The sequence below is a fragment of the Musa acuminata genome, chromosome BXJ2-1 (genome assembly GCF_036884655.1).
Source record: "Musa acuminata AAA Group cultivar baxijiao chromosome BXJ2-1, Cavendish_Baxijiao_AAA, whole genome shotgun sequence".
In the NCBI taxonomy this organism is placed as follows: domain Eukaryota; kingdom Viridiplantae; phylum Streptophyta; class Magnoliopsida; order Zingiberales; family Musaceae; genus Musa; species Musa acuminata.
The window spans coordinates 26,734,726-26,757,108 of record NC_088338.1 but is presented as its reverse complement, the minus strand read 5'-3'; the positions used below and the strand labels follow the sequence as shown (position 1 = coordinate 26,757,108).

Here is a 22,383-nt window from a genome sequence, read left to right as displayed (position 1 = left end):
TCGCCGATGTGCACGTCGCGGACGGCGCATCAACGTCCGGAGCCTCTTGCCCGTCACGAAACCATCGGCACTTTCTCGAACGTTCACGAAATCCCTATTGCAAGCTCTATCCGAGCCCTAGCACAACGACTGCGTATCGGTCACGGCAAGCGCGCGTCGAAACCATCTGCACTTTCTAGAACAATCTCGGAATCGCTATTGCGACCCCAATCCGGAAAGCTCTCTCCGAGCCCCACGATACTGACTGCGTAGTGGTCACGAGAAATTCCGGGCCCCAAAACAATCGTCTCGAAAGGTCTACGGGAGATGTTTCGTATCTCGGGACGCAAAAAGGAGTGAAACACGAGCACTTCCCAGGTGGTCACCCATCCTAGTACTAATCTCTCCAAAGCACGCTTAACTTCGGAGTTCTGATGGGATCCGGTGCTTTAGTGCTGGCATTATCGCACCCGTTTCGTGTACTTCGTCCCTCGCCTATGTGCACGTCGCGGCCGGCGCATGAACGTCCGGAGCCTCTTGCCCGTGACGAAATCGTCGGCACTTTCTCGAACGTTCACGAAATCCCTATTGCAAGCTCTCTCCGAGCCCTAGCTCAACGACTGCGTATCTGTCACGGCAAGCGCACGTCGAAACCATCGGCACTTTCTAGAACGATCTCGGAATCGCTATTGCGACCCCAATTCGGAAAGCTCTCTCCGAGCCCCACGATACTGACGGCGTAGCGGTCACGGCAAATTTCGAGCCCCAAAACAATCGTCTTGGAGGTCTACGGGATATGTTTCGTATCTCGGGATTCAAAAAGGAGTGCAACACGAGGACTTCCGAAGGGGTCACCCATCCTAGTACTACTCTGGCCCAAGCACGCTTAACTTCGAAGTTCTGATGGGATCCGGTTCTTTAGTGCTGGAATTATCGCACCCGTTTCGCGTGCTTCGTCCCTCGCCTATGTGCACGTCGCGGTCGGCGTATCAACGTCCGGAGCCTCTTGCCCGTCACGAATCCGTCGGCGCTTTCTCGAACGTTCACGAAATCTCTATTGCAAGCTCTCTCCGAGCCCTAGCACAACGACTGCGTATCGGTCACGGCAAGCGCGCGTCGAAACCATCTGCACTTTCTAGAACGATCTCGGAATCGCTATTGCGACCCCGATCCAGAAAGCTCTCTCCGAGCCCAACGATACTGACTGCGTAGCGATCACGGCAAATTCCGAGCCCCAAAACAATCGTCTCGAAGGTCTACGGGAGATGTTTCGTATCTCGGGACGCAAAAAGGAGTGCAACACGAGGACTTCCCAGGGGGTCACCCATCCTAGTACTACTCTCTCTAAATCACGCTTAACTTCGGAGTTCTGATGGGATCCGGTGCTTTAGTGCTGGCATTATCGTACCCTTTTCGCGTGCTTCGTCCCTCGCCGATGTGCAAGTCGCGGCCGGCGCATCAACGTCCGGAGCCTCTTGCCCGTCACGAAACCGTCGGCGCTTTCTCGAACGTTCACGAAATCCCTATTACAAGCTCTCTCCGAGGCCTAGCCCAAGGACTGCGTATCGGTCACGGCAAGCTCGCCTCGAAACCATCAACACTTTCTAGAACGATCTCGGAATCGCTATTGCGACCCCAATCCGGAAAGCTCTCTCCGAGCCCCACGATACTGACAGCGTAGCGGTCACGGCAAATTCCGAGCCCTAAAACAATCGTATCGGAGGTCTACGGGAGATGTTTCGTATCTCGGGATGCAAAAAGGAGTGCAACACGAGGACTTCCCAGGGGGTCACCCATCCTAGTACTAATCTCTCCAAAGCACGCTTAACTTCGGAGTTCTGATGGGATCCGGTGCTTTAGTGCTGGCATTATCGCACCCATTTCGCGTACTTCGTCCCTCGCCTATGTGCACGTCGCGGCTGGCGCATCAACGTCCGGAGCCTCTTGCCCGTCACGAAACCGTCGGCGCTTTCTCGAACGTTCACGAAATCCCTATTGCAAGCTCTCTCCGACCCTAGCCTAACGACTACGTATTGGTCACGGCAAGCGCGCGTCGAAACTATCGGCACTTTCTAGAACGATCTCGGAATTGCTATTTTTTTTTGGTAAGTAAAAGTAAATTGATTATGTGTAAAGATTCTACAAATAGCTTTATCTATACAAGTCATAGACAAAGCCAATTAACTCATAGAGTGCGAATGCGATAGTTATGACTACACATGCTGTAGACTGTAACTACCTGTGGGTACATTATTTGACATCATTCCCAAGATCTTTAGCTAATAGCAAAATTAAATTTGATAAAAATATCTTTTTCTCTTCGGGTGAAATGCTCGATTTTGAGATCATGCTCCATACAGGATCTTGAGTCTCTAATAATTTCTTTCAAGAGCTGAGCATTGTTTGTGTGTTGACTTTTAAAGATTCTATTACATCTCTCCTTCCATATCCACCAAATAGCGCATCTGAAAGTAACCTTTGCCAGTTGTGTAAGTGGCCCTTTTCTTGAGAAACATTGCATAAGGTCGCCTAGTTCTTGGTGCAAGTTTGGTTGCGGCAGTCTATTGAGTTCAAATCGCTGGAGAATCTCCTTCTATATCCATTTTGTATAATTACAAGCAAAATAAAGGTGGTCAACAGTTTCTTCTTGTTGCAAACAAAGGGAGCATCGGTTAACATGATAGATACCTCTTCTTTTCATATTGTCTATTGTAGGTAGTTTATTGAGAAGGGCCTGCCATGTACATAAGGAGTGTCTTTGTGATCCCGGTCGATCCCATGTCCAACTGCTTGGGACCCACTTGTTATTTCTTTGTCTAATTTGATTCCATACGGATGTGGCACTAAATTTGCCATTGTCATGAGGCCAAATAAGTATATCTGAAGAGTTGTTCCTGATTGGAATAGCTATGATAGTCGGCCAAAGTGATAACATTTCGGGAGAAATAGGATTAGGGAGACACCAGGTACCGTTAGCAATGAACTCGGAAACCTTCCAATCTTTGGGAGCCCCAAGATCTTTTCGTATTCTGTCGCCATATAATTGAAATATACTCTTCCCATTCACCCAAGGATCGTACCACATATTAGTACTAGTTCCAGAAGAGATTGCATAAGAAATGTGTTTGATTAGCCAATTCCTTGCCTTTAAAATTCCTTTCCAAGCTGAAGAGTGGTATGTTCTTGTTGAAATTTCCCAGATTGATTCCTTTGAAAGATACCTAGCAGAAACCCATTGTGACCATAAGGAACATTTGTTTTGCAAAAGATCCCACAATTGTTGTACCAGGCATGCTTGATTCCAATCTCTAGTATTTCTCAAGTTTAGCCCCCCTTCATCTTTCGGTTTGCAAATGCTATCCCAATTTACCATATGCATTGCCTTATCATTTGTGCCATTCCAGAAGAAGTTCATTAATAACCGTTCAATATCTTGGAGAAGTCCAGCAGGCAGAAGAAATGCATTACACCAATATATAGAGTAGGAGTGCAATACAGAACGGATGAGTTCGAGTCGTCCTGCCTTTGATAGAAGCCTATTTTTCCAAGAAGAAATTCTATTCTTTATTTTTTGTAGGATAGGCTGACAGTGGGTTTTGTGAATGCCTGTGGATATGAGCGGGAGACCCAAATAAGGAACTGGCAGGCTTCCCTCACTAACCCCCAAAGTTTGTGCAATAAAGACCTTATTCTCAACGTAAGGGCTCATATATACTTTACTTTTCGCATGATTTAACTGAAGTCCAGAAACCATACCAAAGTCATTCATAATAGTAGCCAGGTTCTTTACTGAAGTTGGATCATTTTGGAGAAAGATAAGTAAATCATCTGCAAATGTTATATGTGATATATGAATAGAGCCAGCATTGGGTACCTTTATGCTGCCATTTAAGACTGCATGTTCCAACATACAGCTAAGTCCTTCCATCGCAATAGTAAAGAGATACGGAGAGAGTGGATCACCTTGTCGGATGCCATTCGTGCTCCCAAAAAAACCAATAGGTGAGCCATTAAAGAGTATCGAAAACTTTGGAGTTTCCAAGCAAGATTGAATCCAATTAACCCATTGCTGTGGGAAGTTCATATCGAGGAGCATCTTATAGATAAATTTCCTATTAATTGAATCAAAGGCTTTCCGTAAATCAGCTTTAAAACATATTTTTGTCCCTCTTGCTTTTGAATGCAAATCTTTGACCAAGTCATTAGCAAGCAAAATGTTATGATGTATACTTCTCCCTTTGATGAAAGCAGCTTGATTTGGGCTAATGATCTTGTGTATTACCTTTTGCATTCTATTTGCTAATACTTTGGAGATGATCTTGTAAATAAAGTTGCATAATGATATGGGTCGATAGTTCTCTAGTGAATCAGCCCCTGCATTCTTCGGAATTAAAGAAATAAAGGTGCAATTCATCTCTCTAAGAATATGACCTGAAGAGAAAAAATGTTGGCAAGCCTTGATCACATCATTTCCAATAATAGACCAAGCAGTTTGGTAAAATTCAGCTGGAAATCCATCTGGACCTGGGCTTTTGTGCTTTGGTGACTTAAAGACAACACATACAATTTCGTCGTCAGTAATTGGGGCATTGAGGATTGAAATAGCTTCCGAATCAAGTTTTCTAGTCGGCTCCACATGAATGTTATTAGTTTTCCCAGCTTGATTGAGTAAGGAATAAAAAAATTGCTCTGTGTGTGCTTTAACCTCTTCTAAATTCTCAATAAGATTATCATCTTTGTCTCTGCATTTGCTGATACGGTTAACAGCCCTTCGAGTAGCAATTGAAGCATAGAAAAATTTAGTATTGGAATCTCCTAGTGTAAGCCAATGCTGTCGAGACTTTTGCTTTACAAAACTTTCCTCCTGTTTTAAGGCTTGCATGAAGTTATTTCTGGCTTCTGTCTCTTTGTAGATAATATTCTCATCATTTGGCTGAAGTTGCAGCTCATGTTGCAATGACATTAGTTCCTTCCTGCAAAATTGAACTGTGGTGGTAATATTGCCAAAGGTATTTGTATTCCACTCCTTTAGTGTTGCTTTACAGGCTTTGAGCTTTTGACATAAGATGTAAGGGGGAGATCCATGCACATTAACATTCCAAGCAGATCTGATAACATCAAGAAATTGAGGATGAGTACTCCACATGTTAAAGAATCTAAACGGTTTCTTGCCTCTTGGTGTCGCTTTGTCTACGTGTATATACATTAAAGAATGGTCAGAAAACAAAGGAGCACCATACTCAAGAAGTGAATCTGGGTAAACTGTTAACCATTCATGATTAATCAAACACCTATCAAGCCGAGCCATTATTTTTCTGTTAGGAGCACCTTGATTACTCCAGGAGAGCCAATTACCCACAGATTTCATATCAAACAAAGCTGCAGTGTCAATGTAATCATTAAAACTTTGAAGCTGGCTTTCTGAAAGTTGTCTACCCCCCTCTTTTTCATTTGTGTACCGAACAGTATTAAAGTCTCCAAGAACAATCCAAGGTACATTGAGACAGCCATTTGCAATATTAGTCAGGTCAGACCAAAGAGTATTTCTTTCTTGCATACTATTTGAAGCATATATACCAATGAAATTGAATTGACAGCCATTCTTTTTGTCCTCTACCTTAAGTTGAATGAATTGATCAGTAGCAGAAATAAACCAAGCATTAATAGAGTTAGGATGCCATAAGACCCATATTCTACCAAAAGTTTCATTTGAGTCATTGGTAAACAGTTCTGCGTCCGGCCATATTAAATTCTTTTGAGCTTGAACGCGCGATTGTTTAATTTTCGTTTCTACTAGAATAACAATATCACATGCGGCAGACTTGATTATTCTATTGAGCTCCCGACATTTTTCCGGCTTATTAAGTCCGCGAACATTCCAACATGTTATCTTCATCAGTAATAAAGAAATGAAAAGGTGGTAAGGTATTCATCCTACGACTTTGGATGGACTGTACCATCCTTTTTCTTATCCTTCGGTTTTGTATTTTCCTCCCGCACAATATCCTTACCTTTTATGACTTTGTTTCTATATTTATCCACTTCATCTACAGCTTGCAGATTTTTAAACTTTAAAATACCTTGAATCATGTGGTCTTGATTGGCAGGGTTTGTTGAAGCACGATAAGATTGTTGCAGCACAATTTCCTGGATAGTACTTGTTGGAGTAGCTTGGCTAGAGAGGTTTGTTGGGGCATGAGTTTGTTGAGACAGAATATCCTTGTTGGCGATGTTTGTTGTGGCTTGAGTTTGTTGAGGAAGAATATCCTTGCTGGCGAGATTTGTTTGGGCCTGAGTTTGTTGAGTTATTGTGGACGGATCCAATGATATTGGAAGAGATGAAGTTCCTGACTTATGTTTCTCCTGTCCACTAGTACCAAGGGAAACCTCTGTTGTGGAAGGCTCCGACATTATAGGAAGAGATATAATTTTGGATTTGTCCTTCTGTCCGCGGTGCTGTCCTTGTGAGTCGGAATGCTCAATAGTCTTCGCCACCATCGGTGCTACTGCCATTAGAGAAGACTCGCTTTGTTGCGGAGGCGCTTGATCGATAGACCTTTGTGATTTGTTTTGGAGTTTACTGACAAGCTCCATTTGCATGACCAAAAGATAAGCAATGCTGACATCGTTGTGGCTTCCAAGAATATGAGACATGTACCTTCCGAGTGTTCCCGTCAAGATCACGATAGAAAACCTCATTTGGAAGATCTTCGTCAGAAGAAACCAGTACACATGCTCGTGCAAATGCTAATCTCGTCTGAGCAGCTGTTGCTTTGTCGATGTAGAGTGGCTGTCCCAGAGTGCTGCATAACTTTGCAATAAAACGTCGACTCCAAAGATGTAGAGGAAGACCTTGAAAGGATACCCATAATGGAATAGACTGTAGGCTATCTAACTCCAAACGGACATCAGGAGACCAGCGTCGTAGAATCATTGGATGGCCGCGAATAGTCCAGAATCCTTCGAGGACTCGTTGTAAATCATCTTCAGAGTATAGCTTGCAAACAAAGAATCCGTTCTCCAGCATATGAAGATCAAATGACGATATTCCCCATCGAGTTTTGATAAATGAGGATAGTGGGAAATAAGATGTTTTGAGACCTACCACATAGCCAACAATCGCCATAGACCATGTCTCAATAAGCTCTGCTGAATCAGCAGTCTCGTATACAGCAATCTTCTTATCAGCCTGAACTTCTGGAGTAAAGAATTCCAAGCTTAGATCCGGACTTCCAACCGGAGCCTTGAAGAGGCTAGTCCAAGGCCTAGGGTCACTGGAAATGAGGGCAGGCTGCCGCGATCTAGAGCGCGATCTACTTCGATGCTGTTTCGTCGAAGGAGTTTCTCTCTGGAGAGGATATGGAGGAGGAGCCAATTGAGGGGTAACGGTAGGGAGTCTTACCATCGTATCAACTCTCCCGCCACCATCGCCAGCCCTAGGGGCCGTCGCTGCCATGTTTGATCCCTCTTCTGGTCGCGGCTATAAAATCATCTCCATAGGAAAAAACCACCGTCGCAGTATATCAGATCGCCGCTACAGTACCGTCGCCCTAGGGAGATCTGGTCGCCGCTATAGTATCGTCGCCCTTGGGGAGAAGCCGACGCTGCAGGAGATCCGATCACCACTACAGTAAGGGAGATCAGATCGTTGCTATAGTATCGTCGCCCGTGGGAGAAAGCCAACGCTGCAGGAGTCAGATCGCCCTAGGGAGATCTCGTCGCCGCTACAGTACTGTCGCTGCTACAGTGTCGTCGCCGCCGCTACAGTGTCGTCGCCTGTCTCCCGTGGGAGAAAGCCGACGCTGCAGGAGTCAGATCGCCCTAGGGAGATCTGGCCGCCACTACAGTGGTCGCCCTAGATATGTTCGCCGCTACAGTGTCGTCGCCGCTACAGTGGTCGCCCTAGATCTGGTCGCCGCTACAGTGTCGTCGCCGCTGCAGGGGTCAGATCGCCCTAGGGAGATCTGGCCGCCGCTACAGTGTCGTCGCCGCTACAGTGGTCGCCCTCATCTCGGAATTGCTATTGCGACCCCAATCAGGAAAGTTCTCTCCGAGCCCCACGATACTGACTGCGTAGCGGTCACGGCAAATTCCGAGCCCCAAAACAATCGTCTCGGAGGTCTACGGGAGATGTTTCGTATCTCGGGATGCAAAAAGGACACGAGGACTTCCCAGGGGGTCACCCATCCTAGTACTACTCTCTCTAAAGCACGCTTAACTTCGGAGTTCTGATGGGATCCGGTGCTTTAGTGCTGGCATTATTGCACCCTTTTCGCGTGCTTCGTCCCTCGCTGATGTGCACGTTGCGGCCGGCGCATCAACGTCCGGAGCCTCACGCCCGTCACGAAACCGTCGGCGTTTTCTCGAACGTTCACGAAATCCCTATTGCAAGCTCTCTCCGAGGACTAGCCCAACGACTGCGTATCGGTCACGACAAGCGCGCGTCGAAACCATCGGCACTTTCTAGAACGATCTCGGAATCGCTATTGTGACCCCAATCCGTAAAGCTCTCTCCGAGCCCCACGATACTGACTGCGTAGTGGTCACGAGAAATTCCGGGCCCCAAAACAATCGTCTCGAAAGGTCTACGGGAGATGTTTCGTATCTCGGGACGCAAAAAGGAGTGAAACACGAGGACTTCCCATGGGGTCACCTATCGTAGTACTACTCTCTCCAAAGTCGGCGCTTAACTTCGGAGTTCTGTTGGGATCCGGTGCTTTAGTGTTGGCATTATCACACCCATTTCGCGTGCTTTGTCCCTCGTCTATGTGCACTTCGCGGCCGGCGCATCAACGTACGGAGCCTCTTGCCCGTCACAAAACCGTCGGCGCTTTCTCGAACGATCACGAAATCCCTATTGCAAGCTCTCTCCGAACCCTAGCCCAACTACTGCGTATCGGTCACGGCAAGCGCGCGTCGAAACTATTGGCACTTTCGAGAACGATCTCGGAATCGCTAATGTGACTCCAATCCGGAAAGCGCTCTCCGAGCCCCACGATACTGACAGCGTAGCGGTCACGGCAAATTCCGAGCCCCAAAACAATCGTCTCGGAGGTCTACGGGAGATGTTTCGTATCTCGGGACGCAAAAAGGAGTGCAACACGAGGACTTCCCAGGGGGTCACCCATCCTAGTACTAATCTCTCCAAAGCACGCTTAACTTCGGAGTTCTGATGGGATCCGGTGCTTTAGTGCTGGCATTATCGCACCCGTTTCGCGTGCTTCGTCCCTCGCCTATGTGCACGTCGCGTCCGGCGCAACAACGTCCGGAGCCTCTTGCCCGTCACGAAACCGTCGGCGCTTTCTCGAACGTTCACGAAATCTCTATTGCAAGCTCTATCCGAGCCCTAGCCCAACGACTGCGTATCGGTCACGGCAAGCGCACGTCGAAACCATCGGCACTTTCTAGAACGATCTCGGAATCGCTATTGCGACCCCAATTCGGAAAGCTCTCTCCGAGCCCCAAGATACTGACGGCGTAGCGGTCACGGCAAATTTCGAGCCCCAAAACAATCGTCTTGGAGGTCTACGGGATATGTTTCGTATCTCGGGATGCAAAAAGGAGTGCAACACGAGGACTTCCGAAGGGGTCACCCATCCTAGTACTACTCCGGCCCAAGCACGCTTAACTTCGGAGTTCTGATGGGATCCGGTGCTTTAGTGCTGGCATTATAGCACCCTTTTCGCGTGCTTCGTCCCTCGCCGATGTGCACGTCGCGGACGGTGCATCAACGTCCGGAGCCTCTTGCCCGTCACGAAACCGTCGGCACTTTCTCGAACGTTTACGAAATCCCTATTGCAAGCACTCTCCGAGCCCTAGCACAACGACTGCGTATTGGTCACGGCAAGCGCGCGTTGAAACCATCTGCACTTTCTAGAACAATCTCGGAATCGCTATTGCGACCCCAATCATGAAAGCTCTCTCCGAGCCCCACGATACTGACTGCGTAGTGGTCACGAGAAATTCCGGGCCCCAAAACAATCGTCTCGAAAGGTGTACGGGAGATGTTTCGTATCTCGGGACGCAAAAAGGAGTGAAACACGAGGACTTCCCAGGTGGTCACCCATCCTAGTACTACTCACTCTAAATCACGCTTAACTTCGGAGTTCTGATGGGATCCGGTGCTTTAGTGCTGGCATTATCGCACCCTGTTCGCGTGCTTCGTCCCTCGCCGATGTGCACGTCGTGGCCGGTGCATCAACGTCCGGAGCCTCTTGCCCGTCACGAAACCGTCGGCGCTTTCTCGAACGTTCACGAAATCCCTATTGCAAGCTCTCTCCGAGGCCTAGCCCAAGGACTGCGTATCGGTCACGGCAAGCTCGCCTCGAAACCATCGACACTTTCTAGAACGATCTCGGAATCGCTTTTGTGACCCGAATCCGGAAAGCTCTCTCCGAGCCACACGATACTGACAGCGTAGCGGTCACGGCAAATTTCGAGCCCCAAAACAATCGTATCGGAGGTCTACGGGAGATATTTCGTATCTCGGGACGCAAAAAGGAGTGAAACACGAGGACTTCCCAGGGGGTCACCCATCCTAGTACTACTGTCTCTAAATCACGCTTAACTTCGGAGTTCTGATGGGATCTGGTGCTTTAGTGCTGGCATAATTGCACCCTTTTCGCGTGCTTCGTCCCTCGCCGATGTGCACGTCGCGGACGGCGCATCATCGTCCGGAGCCTCTTGCCCGTCATGAAACCATCGGTACTTTCTCGAACGTTCACGAAATCCCTATTGCAAGCTCTCTCCGAGCCATAGCCCAACGACTGCGTATCGGTCACGGCAAGCGCGCGTCGAAACCATCGTCACTTTCTAGAACGATCTCGGAATCGCCATTGCGACCCCAATACGGAAAACTCTCTCCGAGCTCCACGATACTGACAGCGTGGCGGTCACGGCAAATTCTGAGCCCGAAAACAATCGTCTCGGAGGTCTACGGGAGATGTTTCGTATCTCGGGATGCAAAAAGGACACGAGGACTTCCCAGGGGGTCACCCATCCTAGTACTACTCTCTCTAAAGCACGCTTAACTTCAGAGTTCTGATGGGATCCGGTTCTTTAGTGCTGGCATTATCACACCCGTTTCGCGTGCTTCGTCCCTCGCCGATGTGCACGTCGCGGCCGGCGCATCAACGTCCAGAGCCTCTTGCCCGTCACGAAACCGTCGGCGCTTTCACGAACGTTCACGAAATCCTTATTGCAAGCTCTCTCCGAGCCGTAGCCCAACGATTGCGTATCGGTCATGGCAAGCGCGCGTCTAAACCATCGGCACTTTCTAGAACGATCTCGGAATCGCCATTACGACCCCAATCCGGAAAGCTCTCTCCGAGCCCCACGATACTGACAGCGTCGCAGTCACGGCAAATTCCGAGCCCCAAAACAATCGTCTCGGAGGTCTACGGGAGATGTTTCGTATCTCCGGACGCAAAAAGGAGTGAAACACGAGGACTTCCCAGGGGGTCACCCATCCTAGAACTACTCTCTCCAAAGTCGGCGCTTAACTTCGAAGTTCTGTTGGGATCCGGTGCTTTAGTGCTGGCATTATCACACCCGTTTCGCGTGCTTCGTCCCTCGCCTATGTGTACTTCGCGGCCGGCGCATCATCATCCGGAGGCTCTTGCCCGTCACGAAACCGTCGGCACTTTCTCGAACGTTCACGAAATCCCTATTGCAAGCTCTCTCCGAGCCATAGCCCAACGACTGCGAATCGGTCACGGCAAGCGCGCTTCGAATCCATCGGCACTTTCTTGAACGATCTCGGAATCGCTATTGTATCCCCAATCCGGAAAGCTCTCTCCGAGCCCCACGATACTGATTGCGTAGCGGTCACGGCAAATTCTGAGCCCCAAAACAATCGTCTCGGAGGTCTACGGGAGATGTTTCGTATCTCGGGATGCAAAATGGACACGAGGACTTCCCAGGGGGTCACCCATCCTTGTACTACTCTCTCTAAAGCACGCTTAACTTCGGAGTTCTGATGGGATCCGGTGCTTTAGTGCTGGCATTATCGCACCCTTTTCGCGTGCTTCGTCCCTCGCCGATGTGCACGTCGCGGCCGGTGCATCAACGTCCGGAGCCTCACGCCCGTCACGAAACCGTCGGCGCTTTCTCGAACGTTCACGAAATCCCTATTGCAAGCTCTCTCCGAGCCCTAGCCCAACGACTGCGTATCGGTCACGGCAAGCGCGCGTCGAAACCATCGGCACTTTCTAGAACTATCTCGGAATCGCTATTGTGACCCCAATCCGGAAAGCTCTCTACGAGCCCCACGATACTGATTGCGTAGCGGTCACGGCAAATTCCGAGCCCCAAAACAATCGTCTCGGAGGTCTACGGGAGATGTTTCGTATCTCGGGACGCAAAAATGAGGGCAACACGAGGACTTCCCAGGGGGTCACCCATCCTAGTACTAATCTCTCCAAAGCACACTTAACTTCGGAGTTCTGATTGGATCCGGTGCTTTAGTGCTGGCATTATCGAACCCGTTTCGCGTGCTTCGTCCCTCGCCTATGTGTACGTCGCGGCCGGCGCATCAACGTACGGAGCCTCTTGCCCGTCACGAAACCGTCGGCGCTTTCTCGAACGTTCACGAAATCCCTATTGCAAGCTCTCTCCGAGCCCTAGCCCAACGACTGCGTATCGGTCACGGCAAGCGCGCGTCGAAACCATCGGCACTTTCTTGAACGATTTCGGAATCGCTATTGCGTCCCCAATCCGGAAAGCTCTCTTCGAGCCCCACGATACTGACTGCGTAGCGGTCACGGCAAATTCCGAGCCCCAAAACAATCGTCTCGGAGGTCTACGGGAGATGTTTCGTATCTCGGGATGCAAAAAGGAGTGCAACACGAGGACTTCCCAGGGGGTCACCCATCCTAGTACTACTCTCTCCAAAGCACGCTTAACTTCGGAGTTCTGATGGGATCCGGTTCTTTAGTGCTGGCATTATCGCACCCGTTTCGCGTGCTTCGTCCCTCGCCTATGTGCACGTCGCGGCCGGCGCATCAACGTCCGGAGCCTCTTGCCCGTCACGAAACCGTCGGCACTTTCTCGAACGTTCACGAAATCCCTATTGCAAGCTCTCTCCGAGCCCTAGTCCAACGACTGCGTATCGGTCACGACAAGCGCACGTCGAAACCATCGGCACTTTCTAGAACGATCTCGGAATCGCTATTGCGACCCAAATTCGGAAAGCTCTCTCCGAGCCCCACGATACTGACTGCGTAGTGGTCACGGCAAATTTCGAGCCCCAAAACAATCATCTCGGAGGTCTACGGGATATGTTTCGTATCTCGGGATGCAAAAAGGAGTGCAACATGAGGACTTCCCAGGGGCTTAACTTCAGAGTTCTGTTGGGATCCGGTGCTTTACTGCTGGCATTATCACACCCGTTTCGCGTGCTTAATCCCTCGCCTATGTGCACTTCGCGGCTGGCGCATCAACGTCCGTAGCCTCTTGCCCATCACGAAATCGTCGGCGCTTTCTCGAACGTTCACGAAATCCCTATTGCAAGCTCTCTCCGAGCCCTAGCCCAACGATTGCGTATCGGTAACGGCAAGCGCGCGTCGAAACCATCGACACTTTCTAGAACTATCTCGGAATCGCTATTGCGACCCCAATCCGGAAAGCTCTCTCCAAGCCCCACGATACTGACTGCGTAGCGGTCACGGCAAAATCCGAGCCCCAAAACAATCGTCTCGGAGGTCTACGGGAGATGTTTCGTATCTCGGGACGCAAAAAGGAGTGAAACACGAGGACTTCCCAGAGGGTCACCCATCCTAGTACTACTCTATCCAAAGTCGCTTAACTTCGGAATTCTGTTGGGATCCTGTGCTTTAGTGCTGGCATTATCACACCCGTTTCGCGTGCTTCGTCCCTCGCCTATGTGCACGTCGCGGCCGGCGCATCAACGTCTAGAGCCTCTTGCCCGTCACGAAACCGTCGGTGCTTTCACGAACGTTCACGAAATCCCTATTGCAAGCTCTCTCCGAGCCCTAGCCCAACGACTGCGTATCGGTCACGGCAAGCGCGCGTCGAAACTATCGGCACTTTCTAGAACGATCTCGGAATCGCTATTGAGTCCCCAATCTGGAAAGCTCTCTCCGAGCCCCACGATACTGACTGCATAGCGGTCACGGCAAATTCCAAGCCCCAAAACAATCGTCTCGGAGGTCTACGGGAGATGTTTCGTATCTCGGGATGCAAAAAGGAGTGCAACACGAGGACTTCCCAGGGGGTCACCCATCCTAGTACTACTCTCTCCAAAGCACGCTTAACTTCGGAGTTCTGATGGGATCCGGTTCTTTAGTGCTGGCATTATCGCACCCGTTTCGCGTGCTTCGTCCCTCGCCTATGTGCACGTCGCGGCCGGCGCATCAACGTCCGGAGCCTCTTGCCCGTCACGAAACCGTCGGCGCTTTCTCGAACGTTCACGAAATCCCTATTGCAAGCTCTCTCCGAGCCCTAGCCCAACGACTGCGTATCGGTCACGACAAGCGCACGTCGAAACCATCGGCACTTTCTAGAACGATCTCGGAATCGCTATTGCGACCCAAATTCGGAAAGCTCTCTCCGAGCCCCACGATACTGACTGCGTAGTGGTCACGGCAAATTTCGAGCCCCAAAACAATCATCTCGGAGGTCTACGGGATATGTTTCGTATCTCGGGATGCAAAAAGGAGTGCAACATGAGGACTTCCCAGGGGCTTAACTTCAGAGTTCTGTTGGGATCCGGTGCTTTACTGCTGGCATTATCACACCCGTTTCGCGTGCTTAATCCCTCGCCTATGTGCACTTCGCGGCTGGTGCATCAACGTCCGTAGCCTCTTGCCCATCACGAAATCATCGGCGCTTTCTCGAACGTTCACGAAATCCCTATTGCAAGCTCTCTCCGAGCCCTAGCCCAACGACTGCGTATCGGTAACGGCAAACGCGCGTCGAAACCATCGACACTTTCTAGAACTATCTCGGAATCGCTATTGCGACCCCAATCCGGAAAGCTCTCTCCAAGCCCCACGATACTGACTGCGTAGCGGTCACGGCAAAATCCGAGCCCCAAAACAATCGTCTCGGAGGTCTACGGGAGATGTTTCGTATCTCGGGACGCAAAAAGGAGTGAAACACGAGGACTTCCCAGAGGGTCACCCATCCTAGTACTACTCTCTCCAAAGTCGCTTAACTTCGGAATTCTGTTGGGATCCTGTGCTTTAGTGCTGGCATTATCACACCCGTTTCGCGTGCTTCGTCCCTCGCCTATGTGCACGTCGCGGCCGGCGCATCAACGTCTAGAGCCTCTTGCCCGTCACGAAACCGTCGGCGCTTTCACGAACGTTCACGAAATCCCTATTGCAAGCTCTCTCCGAGCCCTAGCCCAACGACTGCGTATCGGTCACGGCAAGCGCGCGTCGAAACCATCGGCACTTTCTAGAACGATCTCGGAATCGCCATTGCGACCCCAATCCGGAAAGCTCTCTCCGAGCCCCACGATACTGACAGCGTAGCGGTCACGGCAAATTCCGAGCCCCAAAACAATCGTCTCGGAGGTCTATGGGAGATGTTTCGTATCTCGGGACGCAAAAAGGAGTGAAACACGAGGACTTCCCAGGGGGTCACCCATCCTAGTACTACTTTTTTTTTTTTTTGGTAAGTAAAATTAAATTGATTATGTGTAAAGATTCTACAAATAGCTTTATCTATAAAAGTCATAGACAAAGCCAATTAACTCATAGAGTGCGAATGCGATAGTTATGACTACACATGCTGTAGACTATAACTACCTGTGGGTACATTATTTGACATCATTCCCAAGATCTTTAGCTAATAGCAAAATTAAATTTGATTAAAATATCTTTTTCTCTTCGGGTGAAGTGCTCGATTTTGAGATCATGCTCCATACAGGATCTTGAGTCTCTAATAATCTCTTTCAAGAGCTGAGCATTGTTTGTGTGTTGACATTCGAAGATTCTATTACATCTCTCCTTCCACATCCACCAAATAGCGCATCTGAAAGTAATCTTGGCCAGTTGTGTAAGTAGCCCTTTTCTTGAGAAACATTGCATAAGATCGCCTAGTTCTTGGTGCAAGTTTGGTTGCGGCAGTCTATTGAGTTCAAATCGCTGGAGAATCTCCTTCCATATCCATTTTGTATAATTACAAGCAAAATAAAGGTGGTCAATAGTTTCTTCTTGTTGCAAACAAAGGGAGCAACGGTTAACATGATAGATACCTCTTCTTTTCATATTGTCTATTGTAGGTAGTTTATTGATAAGGGCCTGCCATGTACATAAGGAGTGTCTTTGTGATCCCGGTCGATCCCATGTCCAACTGCTTGGGACCCACTTGTTATTTCTTTGTCTAATTTGATTCCATACGGATGTGGCACTAAATTTGCCATTGTCATGAGGCCAAATAAGTATATCTGAAGAGTTGTTCCTGATTGGAATAGCTATGATAGTCGGCCAAAGTGATAACATTTCGGGAGAAATAGGATTAGGGAGACACCAGGTACCGTTAGCAATGAACTCGGAAACCTTCCAATCTTTGGAAGCCCCAAGATCTTTTCGTATTCTGTCGCCATATAATTGAAATATACTCTTCCCATTCACCCAAGGATCGTACCACATATTAGTACTAGTTCCAGAAGAGATTGCATAAGAAATGTGTTTGATTAGCCAATTCCTTGCCTTTAAAATTCCTTTCCAAGCTGAAGAGTAGTATGTTCTTGTTGAAATTTCCCAGATTGATTCCTTTGAAAGATACCTAGCAGAAACCCATTGTGACCATAAGGAACATTTGTTTTGCAAAAGATCCCACAATTGTTGTACCAGGCATGCTTGATTCCAATCTCTAGTATTTCTCAAGTTTAGCCCCCCTTCATCTTTCGGTTTGCAAATGCTATCCCAATTTACCATATGCATTGCCTTATCATTTGTGTCATTCCAGAAGAAGTTCATTAATAACCGTTCAATATCTTGGAGAAGTCCAGCAGGCAGAAGAAATGCATTACACCAATATATAGAGTAAGAGTGCAATACAGAACGGATGAGTTCGAGTCGTCCTGCTTTTGATAGAAGCCTATTTTTCCAAGAAGAAATTCTATTCTTTATTTTTTGTAGGATAGGCTGACAGTGGGTTTTGTGAATGCCTGTGGATATGAGCGGGAGACCCAAATAAGGAACTGGCAGGCTTCCCTCACTAACCCCCAAAGTTTATGCAATAAAGACCTTATTCTCAACGTAAGGGCTCATATATACTTTACTTTTCGCATGATTTAACTGAAGTCCAGAAACCATACCAAAGTCATTCATAATAGTAGCCAGGTTCTTTACTGAAGTTGGATCATTTTGGAGAAAGATAAGTAAATCATCTGCAAATGTTATATGTGATATATGAATAGAGCCGGCATTGGGTACCTTTATGCTGCCATTTAAGACTGCATGTTCCAACATACAGCTAAGTCCTTCCATCGCAATAGTACAGAGATACGGAGAGAGTGGATCACCTTGTCGGATGCCATTCGTGCTCCCAAAAAAACCAATAGGTGAGCCATTAAAGAGTATCGAAAACTTTGGAGTTTCCAAGCAAGATTGAATCCAATTAACCCATTGCTGTGGGAAGTTCATATCGAGGAGCATCTTATAGATAAATTTCCTATTAACTGAATCAAAGGCTTTCCGTAAATCAGCTTTAAAACATATTTTTGTCCCTCTTGCTTTTGAATGCAAATCTTTGACCAAGTCATTAGCAAGCAAAATGTTATGATGTATACTTCTCCCTTTGATGAAAGCAGCTTGATTTGGGCTAATGATCTTGTGTATTACCTTTTGCATTCTATTTGCTAATACTTTGGAGATGATCTTGTAAATAAAGTTGCATAATGAATCAGCCCCTGCATTCTTCGGAATTAAAGAAATAAAGGTGCAATTCATCTCTCTAAGAATATGACCTGAAGAGAAAAAATGTTGGCAAGCCTTGATCACATCATTTCCAATAATAGACCAAGCAGTTTGGTAAAATTCAGTTGGAAATCCATTTGGACCTGGGCTTTTGTGCTTTGGTGACTTAAAGACAACACATACAATTTCGTCGTCTGTAATTGGGGCATTGAGGATTGAAATAGCTTCCGAATCAAGTTTTCTAGTCGGCTCCACATGAATGTTATTAGTTTTCCCAGCTTGATTGAGTAAGGAATAAAAAAATTGCTCTGTGTGTGCTTTAACCTCTTCTAAATTCTCAATAAGATTATCATCTTTGTCTCTGCATTTGCTGATACGGTTAACAGCCCTTCGAGTAGCAATTGAAGCATAGAAAAATTTAGTATTGGAATCTCGTAAGCCAATGCTGTCGAGACTTTTGCTTTACAAAACTTTCCTCCTGTTTTAAGGCTTGCATGAAGTTATTTCTAGCTTCTGTCTCTTTGTAGATAATATTCTCATCATTTGGCTGAAGTTGCAGCTCATGTTGCAATGACATTAGTTCCTTCCTGCAAAATTGAACTGTGGTGGTAATATTGCCAAAGGTATTTGTATTCCACTCCTTTAGTGCTGCTTTACAGGCTTTGAGCTTTTGACATAAGATGTAAGGGGGAGATCCATGCACATTAACATTCCAAGCAGATCTGATAACATCAAGAAATTGAGGATGAGTACTCCACATGTTAAAGAATCTAAACGATTTCTTGCCTCTTGGTGTCGCTTTGTCTGCGTGTATATACATTAAAGAATGGTCAGAAAACAAAGGAGCACCATACTCAAGAAGTGAATCTGGGTAAACTGTTAACCATTCATGATTAATCAAACACCTATCAAGTCGAGCCATTATTTTTCTGTTAGCAGCACCTTGATTACTCCAGGAGAGCCAATTATCCATAGATTTCATATCAAACAAAGCTGCAGTGTCAATGTAATCATTAAAACTTTGAAGCTGGCTTTCTGAAAGTTGTCTACCCCCCTCTTTTTCATTTGTGTACCGAATAGTATTAAAGTCTCCAAGAACAATCCAAGGTATATTGAGACAGCCATTTGCAATATTAGTCAGGTCAGACCAAAGAGTATTTCTTTCTTGCATACTATTTGAAGCATATATACCAATGAAATTTAATTGACAGCCATTCTTTTTGTCCTCTACCTTAAGTTGAATGAATTGATCAGTAGCAGAAATAAACCAAGCATTAATAGAGTTAGGATGCCATAAGACCCATATTCTACCAAAAGTTTCATTTGAGTCATTGGTAAACAGTTCTGCGTCCGACCATATTAAATTCTTTTGAGCTTGAACGCGCGATTGTTTAATTTTCGTTTCTACTAGAATAACAATATCACATGCGGCAGACTTGATTATTCTATTGAGCTCCCGACATTTTTCCGGCTTATTAAGTCCGCGAACATTCCAACATGTTATTCATCAGTAATAAAGAAATGAAAAGGTGGTAAGGTATTCATCCTACGACTTTGGATGGACTGTACCATCCTTTTTCTTATCCTTCGGTTTTGTATTTTCCTCCCGCACAATATCCTTACCTTTTATGACTTTATTTCTATATTTATCCACTTCATCTACAGCTTGCAGATTTTTAAACTTTAAAATACCTTGAATCATGTGGTCTTGATTGGCAGGGTTTGTTGAAGCACGATAAGATTGTTGCAGCACAATTTCCTGAATAGTACTTGTTGGAGTAGCTTGGCTAGAGAGGTTTGTTGGGGCATGAGTTTGTTGAGACAGAATATCCTTGTTGGCGATGTTTGTTGTGTCTTGAGTTTGTTGAGGAAGAATATCCTTGCTGGCGAGATTTGTTTGGGCCTGAGTTTGTTGAGTTATTGTGGACGGATCCAATGATATTGGAAGAGATGAAGTTCCTGACTTATGTTTCTCCTGTCCACTAGTACCAAGGGAAACCTCTGTTGTGGAAGGCTCTGACATTATAGGAAGAGATATAATTTTGGATTTGTCCTTCTGTCCGCGGTGCTGTCCTTGTGAGTCGGAATGCTCAATAGTCTTCGCCACCATCGGTGCTACTGCCATTAGAGAAGACTCGCTTTGTTGCGGAGGCGCTTGACGTGGTCGATAGACCTTTGTGATTTGTTTTGGAGTTTGCTGACAAGCTCCATTTGCATGACCAAAAGATAAGCAATGTTGACATCGTTATGGCTTCCAAGAATATGAGACATGTACCTTCCGAGTGTTCCCGTCAAGATCACGATAGAAAACCTCATTTGGAAGATCTTCGTCAGAAGAAACCAGTACACATGCTCGTGCAAATGCTAATCTCGTCTGAGCAGCTGTTGCTTTGTCGATGTAGAGTGGCTGTCCCAGAGTGCTGCATAACTTTGCAATAAAACGTCGACTCCAAAGATGTAGAGGAAGACCTTGAAAGGATACCCATAATGGAATAGACTGTAGGCTATCTAACTCCAAACGGACATCAGGAGACCAGCGTCGTAGAATCATTGGATGGCCGCGAATAGTCCAGAATCCTTCGAGGACTCGTTGTAAATCTTCTTCAGAGTATAGCTTGCAAACAAAGAATCCGTTCTCCAGCATATGAAGATCAAATGACGATATTCCCCATCGAGTTTTGATAAATGAGGATAGTAGGAAATAAGATGTTTTGAGACCTACCACATAGCCAACAATCGTCATAGACCATGTCTCAATAAGCTCTGCTGAATCAGCAGTCTCGTATACAGCAATCTTCTTATCAGCCTGAACTTCTGGAGTAAAGAATTCCAAGCTTAGATCTGGACTTCCAACCGGAGCCTTGAAGAGGCTAGTCCAAGGCCTAGGGTCATTGGAAATGAGGGCAGGCTGCCGCGATCTAGAGCGCGATCTACTTCGATGCTGTTTCGTCGAAGGAGTTTCTCTCTGGAGAGGATATGGAGGAGGAGCCAATTGAGGGGTAACGGTAGGGAGTCTTACCATCGTATCAACTCTCCCGCCACCATCGCCAGCCCTAGGGGCCGTCGCTGCCATGTTTGATCCCTCTTCTGGTCGCGGCTATAGAATCATCTCCATAGGGAAAAACCACCGTCGCAGTATATCAGATCGCCGCTACAGTACCGTCGCCCTAGGGAGATCTGGTCGCCGCTATAGTATCATCGCCCTTGGGGAGAAGCCGACGCTGCAGGAGATCCGATCACCACTACAGTAAGGGAGATCAGATCGTTGCTATAGTATCGTCGCCCATGGGAGAAAGCCAACGCTGCAGGAGTCAGATCGCCCTAAGGAGATCTCGTCGCCGCTACAGTGTAGTCGCCGCCGCTACAGTACGTCGCACTTGGGAAACAGCCGACGCTACAAGAAATCAGATCGCCGCTACAGTGTCGTCGCCTGTCGCCCGTGGGAGAAAGCCGACGCTGCTAGAGAGTAGTACTAGGATGGGTGATCCTAGTACTACTCTCTCCAAAGTCGTCGCTTAACTTCGAAGTTATGTTGAGATCCGGTGCTTTAGTGCTGGCATTATCACACCCGTTTCGCATGCTTCGTCCCTCGCCTATGTGCACTTCGCGGCCGGCGCATCATCGTCCGGAGCCTCTTGCCCGTCACGAAACCGTCGGCACTTTCTCGAACGTTCACGAAATCCCTATTGCAAGCTCTCTCCGAGCCATAGCCCAACGACTGCGTATCGGTCACGGCAAGTGCGCGTCGAAACCATCGACACTTTCTAGAACGATCTCGGAATCGCCATTGCGACCCCAATCCGGAAAGCTCTCTCCGAGCCCCACGATACTGACTGCGTAGCAGTCACGGCAAATTCCGAGCCCCAAAACAATCGTCTCGGAGGTCTACGGGAGATGTTTCGTATCTCGGGATGCAAAAAGGACACGAGGACTTCCCAGGGGGTCACCCATCCTAGTACTACTCTCTCTAAAGCACGCTTAACTTCGGAGTTCTGATGGGATCCGGTGCTTTAGTGCTGGCATTATCGCACCCTTTTCGCGTGATTCGTCCCTCGCCGATGTGCACGTCGCGGCCGGCGCATCAACGTCCGGAGCCTCACGCCCGTCACGAAACCGTCGGCGCTTTCTCGAACGTTCACGAAATCCCTATTGCAAGCTCTCTCCGAGCCCTAGCCCAACGACTGCGTATCGGTCACGGCAAGCGCGCGTCGAAACCATCGGCACTTTCTAGAACGATCTCGGAATCGCTATTACGTCCCCAATCCGGAAAGCTCTCTCCGAGCCCCACGATACTGACTGCGTAGCGGTCACGGCAAATTCCGAGCCCCAAAACAATCGTCTCGGAGGTCTACGGGAGATGTTTCGTATCTCGGGATGCAAAAAGGTGTGCAACACGAGGACTTCCCAGGGGGTCACCCATCCTAGTACTACTCTCTCCAAAGCACGCTTAACTTCGGAGTTCTGATGGGATCCGGTTCTTTAGTGCTGGCATTATCGCACCCGTTTCGCGTGC

At 47.7% G+C, this 22,383-nt stretch overlaps 8 non-coding genes and 12 pseudogenes across 8 annotated transcripts; all 20 read right to left on the bottom strand.

The window, feature by feature from the left end:
* Positions 1-332: 332 nt before the first annotated feature.
* Positions 333-451, bottom strand: LOC135600191 (5S ribosomal RNA). Its single transcript, XR_010482518.1, has one exon. It is a non-coding gene; the product is annotated as a 5S ribosomal RNA (ribosomal RNA).
* A 350-nt stretch (positions 452-801) lies between these two features.
* LOC135599652 (5S ribosomal RNA) lies at positions 802-920 on the bottom strand. Its single transcript, XR_010481999.1, has one exon. It is a non-coding gene; the product is annotated as a 5S ribosomal RNA (ribosomal RNA).
* Positions 921-1,270: 350 nt separating this feature from the next.
* Positions 1,271-1,389, bottom strand: LOC135602204 (5S ribosomal RNA; annotated as a pseudogene).
* Positions 1,390-1,739: 350 nt separating this feature from the next.
* Positions 1,740-1,858, bottom strand: LOC135600073 (5S ribosomal RNA). The gene has a single exon (XR_010482406.1). It is a non-coding gene; the product is annotated as a 5S ribosomal RNA (ribosomal RNA).
* Positions 1,859-8,123: 6,265 nt separating this feature from the next.
* Positions 8,124-8,248, bottom strand: LOC135602319 (5S ribosomal RNA; annotated as a pseudogene).
* Positions 8,249-8,599: 351 nt separating this feature from the next.
* Positions 8,600-8,720, bottom strand: LOC135599404 (5S ribosomal RNA; annotated as a pseudogene).
* A 350-nt stretch (positions 8,721-9,070) lies between these two features.
* Positions 9,071-9,189, bottom strand: LOC135600060 (5S ribosomal RNA). The gene has a single exon (XR_010482394.1). It is a non-coding gene; the product is annotated as a 5S ribosomal RNA (ribosomal RNA).
* Positions 9,190-9,539: 350 nt separating this feature from the next.
* On the bottom strand, positions 9,540-9,658 carry LOC135600609 (5S ribosomal RNA). Its single transcript, XR_010482927.1, has one exon. It is a non-coding gene; the product is annotated as a 5S ribosomal RNA (ribosomal RNA).
* Positions 9,659-10,009: 351 nt separating this feature from the next.
* LOC135602327 (5S ribosomal RNA) lies at positions 10,010-10,128 on the bottom strand (annotated as a pseudogene).
* A 350-nt stretch (positions 10,129-10,478) lies between these two features.
* Positions 10,479-10,597, bottom strand: LOC135604270 (5S ribosomal RNA; annotated as a pseudogene).
* A 338-nt stretch (positions 10,598-10,935) lies between these two features.
* LOC135604149 (5S ribosomal RNA) lies at positions 10,936-11,060 on the bottom strand (annotated as a pseudogene).
* Positions 11,061-11,410: 350 nt separating this feature from the next.
* LOC135599416 (5S ribosomal RNA) lies at positions 11,411-11,531 on the bottom strand (annotated as a pseudogene).
* Positions 11,532-11,876: 345 nt separating this feature from the next.
* Positions 11,877-11,994, bottom strand: LOC135603789 (5S ribosomal RNA; annotated as a pseudogene).
* A 350-nt stretch (positions 11,995-12,344) lies between these two features.
* LOC135602798 (5S ribosomal RNA) lies at positions 12,345-12,463 on the bottom strand (annotated as a pseudogene).
* A 350-nt stretch (positions 12,464-12,813) lies between these two features.
* Positions 12,814-12,932, bottom strand: LOC135604216 (5S ribosomal RNA). Its single transcript, XR_010484205.1, has one exon. It is a non-coding gene; the product is annotated as a 5S ribosomal RNA (ribosomal RNA).
* A 784-nt stretch (positions 12,933-13,716) lies between these two features.
* On the bottom strand, positions 13,717-13,834 carry LOC135599351 (5S ribosomal RNA; annotated as a pseudogene).
* Positions 13,835-14,184: 350 nt separating this feature from the next.
* On the bottom strand, positions 14,185-14,303 carry LOC135604205 (5S ribosomal RNA). The gene has a single exon (XR_010484204.1). It is a non-coding gene; the product is annotated as a 5S ribosomal RNA (ribosomal RNA).
* Positions 14,304-15,087: 784 nt separating this feature from the next.
* Positions 15,088-15,205, bottom strand: LOC135599216 (5S ribosomal RNA; annotated as a pseudogene).
* Positions 15,206-21,778: 6,573 nt separating this feature from the next.
* On the bottom strand, positions 21,779-21,903 carry LOC135602200 (5S ribosomal RNA; annotated as a pseudogene).
* A 350-nt stretch (positions 21,904-22,253) lies between these two features.
* Positions 22,254-22,372, bottom strand: LOC135599843 (5S ribosomal RNA). The gene has a single exon (XR_010482185.1). It is a non-coding gene; the product is annotated as a 5S ribosomal RNA (ribosomal RNA).
* Positions 22,373-22,383: the final 11 nt, after the last annotated feature.